Source organism: Eschscholzia californica, unplaced genomic scaffold, assembly GCF_041429995.1.
Source record: "Eschscholzia californica isolate CP2 unplaced genomic scaffold, dmEscCali1.0.p SCAF_1, whole genome shotgun sequence".
NCBI classification, from domain to species: domain Eukaryota; kingdom Viridiplantae; phylum Streptophyta; class Magnoliopsida; order Ranunculales; family Papaveraceae; genus Eschscholzia; species Eschscholzia californica.
Genome location: NW_028238198.1, coordinates 48335300 through 48343054, shown reverse-complemented (window position 1 = coordinate 48343054; position 7755 = coordinate 48335300). Strand labels below are relative to the sequence as shown.

The window sequence follows — 7755 nt, the reverse complement described above, 5'->3', positions numbered from 1 at the left end:
CTGCTTCCCGAAAACGCAATGTCCACAGAATTCCAGTTTTCCAACCTTCTATCCACGTAGTAAACCCTTCTTACTCAGTATAGCCACCCCCTTTTTCACTCATATGCCCTAACCGTATATGTCACAGCTAGGTAGTCTCAACCTCCTTGTTTGATGATGATACCGCTACAGATTTGGTAAAAGTCTTACCCTGTAGCACATATAAATCATTCTTCTTCAACCCCTTCGTAACTGTAAGACTCCCCTTAGAAATCCAAACACTACAAAAAAAAAGGGTCAATAGGGACACACATTTTGCGTATGTCCCTAATATATTAATAATAGGGACCATTTTATAATATTTGTCCCTGATAAAATTGTAATAAGGACAAATATATTGATTCTTGGGCAGTTGTTTATAGAAATAATGGGCAATGGCGCAAAATTGGAGCCAAAAAAAAATAATGGCGCGCAAAACAAATAAGTTTCCTCTTTTCGTTTCCCCCTTCTTTTTTTTCCTCCCTCATCTCTCCACACTGCACGATTTCCTTCTCCTTCTCATTTTAGGGCACGATTTTTCTTCTTCTTCTCGTCCTAGGGTTTGTTTCTCTTCTTCATCTTCGATCTCTCTCGCGTGTGCGTGGGTTTTTTCCTCTGCAATTTGTTCGTCTTCTTCTTCTAGGTTTTTCTAGCGGTATCATAGATCGTTTGCATCTCCTGCACTACCAGGTTTGTTGTTCTTCTCCTCCTCTTCTTCTTCTTCTTCAAATGAAACAATTAAGAGTTTATAACATAAAACCCTAATTCGGTTTTGCAGAAAATTATTTTAGTTTGAAAGTTTATATTACTCCGATTATTACCAGATTTGTTGTTCTTTTGTGACTGGAAATATATCTTAACCATGGGTGCATCTGATACGTAATTGCCTGCACAGTTGATTTCTTATGCAGTGGAAATTTTACTAGAGCCACGTTGCAGTTAATCAATCATCATCATCTTCTTCTTCGGTTATGTAAATACCCTAGAACCCTTCCAAAATCCTTTCTTTGTAAAAACCCTAGATTTTCTTATTCAGTTGATTTTTTTTAACTTCAATTGAACTAAAACAACTATTTTATCTCTCTCTCTCTGTCTGCCCTCTATTCAGTTTCCAGATGAGTTATTGAAGGATTCAATAAGTGTAATGAGGAATTTGATAAAAGAACTTCATTTTATCAGTAGGGAAACAGATGGTACCACAAATGTTGGATTGTATGTAATGGTGGATACTACATATGGAAGTTGTTGTGCGGATGAAGTTGGAGCTTTACAAGTTGATCCCGACTTTGTTATACATTGGGGTCACACTTGCTTAAGCCCGTAAGTATCTAAATTTCTTCTTTTTGAGGAGTTAGAGATAGAAAGCTTCGATTTTTAAGTACTTCTGAATTTTGAGATAGCTGAATTTAGGGCTAAAGGGTTTTCTTTATCATAGATTTAAAAGACAATAACCCATTAGGAACCTTTTGTGTTTAAAGAATAATAGAGAGAAAAAGGTTGGATTGTTTTAACGTTTTTTTCTTGGAGCTGAATTTATCTATTTTTCTTTGGTGAAGTTCTTCAGAAGAACCCATAAAAAATTTATGTAAATAGATGTATATTCCTATGTAGTTGGTCTCGACCCTCCCCCGAGACGAGACTTGGCCGAGATTCCGAGTTAGGGTTTGTCCGAGTTTCTCGGCTATCTCGGTCGAGACCCGAGACAACACCTTCTAATTTATTTGTCAACTTTAAATCCGAATAGTATACTACTTATTTTATTGAACTATTAGTCATTATGGAAATTGAAGATGATGACTATATTACTACTAGGTATTAAACTTATTAGTTATTAGTTATTGAATACTTATAAAGTATGAACTTTGTTATTTACCTGTTTGGCGAAGATGTGGGTTTTGGTGGGGTTTTCCAGTGCACAACAAGATTGGCTGATCGATTTGGTAGCAACACTCGTCTATACGAGCAGGTTATTTGTTACCTCATAAGCTTCCACTTTAAATACTAGTTCTCTTTTCCTTATTCTATAAGATGAAGCAAAGGACACCCCATAAGAAAATCTTAGAGTATTACAACTTCTTATGCAGGGTTCGTTGAATTCGGCATTGGTCTGGCAGCAATTGTGCATATGAATTGAAAACCCAAGCTTCAATATCTTTTATGATTTATTAATTTGTGCCTTCATCTTATTTTATTTTTAACTTTTAATGTTATAGGGGATTCGGGCTATTGCTGAAATTTAGTTTGCAGGTTATATATTTCCTGCTTTCGATCAGGTCTGTAACTCTGTATTCCTTTTATAGTTATCTCTCTCATAGCTACACAATTTTTTTATTTTATTGGAATATTGTTATCCTGTAGATTGTGAATGAAGCTGCCAAATTCAGAATTTCAGATATAGGAGTGGGAATCAGTTCAATTATGGAGGCACAGTTCTCCACTTCATTCAAACTTCATTTCTTGATTTCATTCATAGATGTGTATGCTAATATATGATAAATATCAGGTTTCACTCTAAGATCTCCTTATGGTGTTGTGGCACATGGTGGGTATTATCACTCACAATCACTAGAAGCATTCTTCTGTCATGTTCCCGGATCAGAAAAACAAGGTTTACTCCCGTGTTACATAAGCCTCATAACTTTTCTTTTAATAGGCGGTTTTTCCTCGAAGTCCAAAACAAGCAAAAGGATTGTTATTGGCATCGATAAAGGCCCTAATTCTATCATCCTTTTCGAGCCAAGAATATGATTTTTTATCTTTTGTTCATAATGACAACCATGTCTGTTTTTTTTCTATATTTCCTACCATATCTTTTGTGCATATGTCGGCCATAGGCCAATATTGATACGTTCTTATGCAGAATTGCGTGAAAAAAGGTAATTTAGATTTTAGAATATGATTTTGATTGTTTAAATGTTATATACCATGAGCCCATGAAATGTGAAGAAATTTATTTGATTAGACTGAGTAGGCGAATTATGCGGGTGTTTAATTGCTACCTTTATACCATCATTTTCTACCAGTTCATGTTTGGACCACTTTCTTGTTGGGAGAGATTTATGTTCCAGAGAATTTATTGAGACACATCATTTAGGAAAATTTATTTAGGTGAGGGCTTTAATATTTATTCTTATGCGTATAATTCTGTTCTTGTGTGCAAAACATCTACCTTGCCAGCTCTATTTAATTTTGGAAAAGCTCCTATTAGCATATCTGACTGTGTAAAGGCTATATCAAATTGCTTGTTGAAAGCAACAAGCCTGTCTTGGCACGTACCAATACTTCAGTTCCTCTACTTTTTCATTCTGGATTATTTAGATGTCCAAGGGTAGCTGCTATGTCGGAGTTGTAAGTTGACATGATTTACTACTTGCATTATATTTTTTTGATTTTTTTTTTATTATCAGACACGTACTGATATTTGAGATATTGCAGATTGCCTATGATGCTACTGCGATGGAGAGTTTCAACCATGTCGAGCAGTGCTTCAATGAGATCGATAGATATGAAAATGATACTGTGCGCAAGTTTCTTTTTTATAACAAATGCGATTTGGTCTATCTGACCGGTTACCGGTTTGGTTGCACACATCTTGGATGTTATTTTGTTAATATTTGTTAAATACTCTAAATGTTTTGATTGACAATAGCTACAAATAGAATACATTATCTCTTTGTATGGACAAAATATGTTGATTATCGATGTTTGACCTCATAAAAAAAAAATTCACTTTTTTCTCTTCACCGTCTCTCTCTAGTCTCTCTCCCTTTTCAACTTTCTTCTTCGTTCTCGTTGTAGTTTTTGTGTAACCCTCGCCAGATCCGGCGAGGGTTACACCTCTCTTTCCCTCTTTTCCTCTCTATCTTTGTTACTCTTCCAATCTCCATACTTTTGATTAACGATTCATTATGAATGAGTTGACTCAGAAAAACCGAATCAGAGTTCTTATTCTTGTGTTTAATTGCATCTCTAACAATCTCATTTAACTCTTTCTCTCTCTCTCTCTAAACTAGGGTTTATATAACTAAGAGAGAGAAGAAGACGACGACGAAGAAGAGGATTAAGATCGAAACTTTCCCGTTAAAATGTCGATTAACGGTTTCTCGATTTCAATCTTTGTTACTTTATTATTACTGATTTCATTTCAATCTTCAGATTCAATTAGATCTTTCCGTGATAGTAAAAGAGATACAGATTTGATTGGATTGAATCTTTTACCTAGGTTTTCTGAAGCGCCTGAGTACAGAAATGGTGCTGAATGTACCAAAACTTCTTCATCGGCGTCGTCATCATCGTCGTGTGATCCGTCTCTTGTTCAAATAGCGATGACGCTCGATTCAGAATATCTCAGAGGTTCAATGGCGGCAGTTTTATCAGTATTGTGTGAGTTAAGATATGGGGCAGCGGGTGGTTGCATTGACGGCGGTTCTGTGGTGGTGGTTCTCCGGTGAAGGGGGCGGTTCTCCGACGATGAAGACGGTTTTCCGATGATGAAAACGGTTTTTCCGGTGACGGCGACGACTTTCCGGTGAAGACTACAGTGGTTATTTTAGTATTTGTATTTGTATTAGTATTACTTTTTGTCGACCTTTAGGGTCTTTTCATTCGCGACCTTTAGGGTCTTCTCATTCACGACCTTTAGGGTCTTCTCATTCTCGACCTTTAGGGTCATTTTATTGAGTCTGTGTCTAGTCCCATTTCTTTCTCTTCATGAGGCACTTTGCATTTAAAGGTATGTAACTCTCATGAAGTTTTCATAGGAGAGAAATAAGAATGATGTATCATCCATGTAAACAATGTGATTTTATCACTTATTAATGGAAATGGTTCCCTTGGCTTCAAAAAAAAAAAAGTAGAAGCGTACAGATAATTTCCATTATAAATTAACATTCGAATCAAATTCTGTAATATTTTGAGGTATTGTTATTAACTTTACCAAATGCGAGCCAGAAAAAATTTCCAGCAAATTTGTTGGGAGGACATTTAATTTCCCAATTGGAGAGAATTTTACTTAAACTTTTAGGGACAGATGTCAATTGTCCCAAAAGCTAGTTGGAGAAAACTTAAGTCGAACTTTTAAGGACAGTTAATCACTGTCCCTAATAAGCATTGTTATAGGGACAGATGCAAATCGTCCCAAATGGAGTATTGGGGGCAGAAGCTATCCGTCCCGACAGCTGTCCCAAATACTATTTGGGACACCACTTTCTGCGACAGACAAAAATTGTCCCCAATACATTTTTAGGGACAGTTTTTCCGTTTTGGGGACGATTTTTTGCTGTCCCTAATGGCCCAGTTTTTTGTAGTGAAAGAACACCACCTTCACCAGTATACTTACAACCATTATCATCCAGATTTCAATCACCTTATAAGGAGCGTCGTTTCCCATTAACACCTTACCGCCATTAATGGTCGTGTAAGCGGAAAACCGTTCCTTATGAGGACATACATGGAATGTACAACCAGTATGAAAAATCCACCTATCTTTCAGCGAAGCAGTCATTGATAGCAGAACCATAACTTCATCACATTCTTCAATGATTGCCAAGACAGTACCATCGTCGTTTTCTTCTTCGATGACTGTTGCCTTCCTTGGTTTCTTTCTAAGCTCAGGACAAATCTTCTTGAAGTGTCCCTTCTTCTTACAATTAGAGCATATGTACTTTCTAGGTTTCGATTTAGACTTAGACCGACCCTTCCCATCGCCTAGATGTTGCGACCTTCCCCTTATAACTAGCCCATCTCCTGACGTTCTTTCTTCCATTGACCATCGTCTCAACTCCTTAGAGTTAAATGCTGGTTTAACATCCTCCAATGTTGTAGTTATTTTACCAGACATAAAAGAATCAACAAAGCTTCGTATGATGCTGGCAGGGATGCAAGCAATAATACTGCCTTATCTTCATCTTCGAATTTGACATTGATATTTATTAAATCTAAGAATACTCGGTTAATTTCATCTATATGGTCTTTCAACGATTCCCCTTCTAACATTTGTAAACTAAATAATTTCTTCTTTAGATATAAACGATTAGTTAGAGATTTCTTCAAATACCTTGCCTCCAGCTTACTCCATAGCCCATCGGTTGTAGTTTTCGTCGCTACTTCCCGCAAGACCTCATCGCTCAAGCAAAACAAAATCTATTGATGAGATCTTCCTTCTCTGCTTCTAATAATGATTCAACGAGTGCAACATTTCCATTCAACATTTCCAGCAAACCCCGTTGAACTAATATTATTCACATCTTAATCTTCCAAAGATTAAAATCATTACTTACATTGAACTTTCTAACTCGTATTTCACCATCACAGAAACCTCAAAACCTTAGCTCTAATACCAGGTTGTTATGACAAAAGGGCTATGACCGAAATCAAGTAATCCAAGAAAAGCAATAGGGAATAAACAACAATCACACAGAACACAATAGATTTACGTAGTTCGGTTGGTGAGATCTACTCCACGTCGACCACAACGCAATGATATTTGGGACAGTTTCTCTTCCAATGGCCTATGCCATTGCAGTAGAAACAGTTGGAATCAGATTTGGCACTTCTGTTTTTGGCAACTTGTTTGCCTTTCCATTTGCCCATCTTCTTCTTCTTGAATCTCTGTTTTCCTTCCTTTTTAAATCCCTTTTCCTTTTGAACCATCAGAATTTCTTTCTTAGGTTCCACCACTGCGATATTCTCTTCGGCTGTCTGGAGCATAGCGTGTAGTTCTTCCAGAGATTTATCCCATCCATTTATGTTGTAGTGCATTCTAAACTGACTGAACCCATCATGAAGTGAATGCAGGATAATATCTGTGGCAAAATCTCGGCCATGGTCGACTCCAAGTCGAGCTAATTTCTCAAAATGACTAATCATTTTGAAAACATGTGGCCCTACAGGCTTTCCCTTCTCAAGGCGCATATCCAATATTGCCTTTGAAGTCTCATACCTTTCCATCCTCGACTTCTTTTGGAACAAATTCCTGAGTTGTCGAATCATGGTGTAAGCATCCATGTGAATGAACTTATCCTGAAGATTAGGTTCCATGGTTGCTAACATAAGGCATGTTACGGGTTCAGCCTTCTTTCGGAGACTTCTTTCTGAATCTATCTCCTCATCAGTCGAATCTTCAGTGATTATCGGAAGTGGTGTGTCTGGAATGCTTGCCTTGTTTTCGGATCTGAGAACGAGTTCCAGATTCCTTTCCCATACAATGAAGTTATCTCCGTTCAGTTTTTCTTTCTCTAGTAGCCAACGGATGTTGAAGGATTCTTTGGTTGTCATAATTAAACTACATGTAAGAAATGCGAAGTGATTTAAACTTGTTATCCTGGCATAATTCCTGTATGCCTATATTATTCTATATTTGTTGTCCCCTAAGAATAATATAATTCCAAGATCCCATTCCTCCGGAATTAAGCGTACTAAGGCACTGCCCTTAATCCATCGTCCTGGGTGAGTAACTCCTTACTGATCATACTCCTATGATTCTTAGTTGACAAATTTCACACTTGTGTGTCAAATTGTCCTTTTGCCTCGAAATCCAAAACCCTTTTGCTGACTCGTTGAGAATAACCATTTAGACATGTAGATCTCTGTTATAGATCTACCCGTATTGTCCGAGGTAAAAGATGGCACTCTCCGAAGGCCGACCCACCATCGATGAACAAGGGACAACAGGTGTCTTAATCTGGGTAGGCATTTACTCAAAATTCTTTTTGGGACTTTTTGCGTAATTTATCAAGT

The 7755-nt window shown here is 37.1% G+C and overlaps 1 long non-coding RNA gene across 2 annotated transcripts; it reads left to right on the top strand.

Annotated features, from left to right (window-relative positions):
- Positions 1-424: 424 nt before the first annotated feature.
- LOC147567293 (uncharacterized) lies at positions 425-3966 on the top strand. 2 transcript variants are annotated; one of them, XR_015230732.1, is made up of 7 exons: positions 425-708; positions 914-991; positions 1198-1338; positions 1905-1984; positions 2103-2291; positions 2377-3286; positions 3454-3966. It is a non-coding gene; the product is annotated as an uncharacterized LOC147567293 (long non-coding RNA). The 2 variants fall into 2 exon arrangements; XR_015230731.1 differs by having other exon boundaries at positions 1127-1338.
- Positions 3967-7755: the final 3789 nt, after the last annotated feature.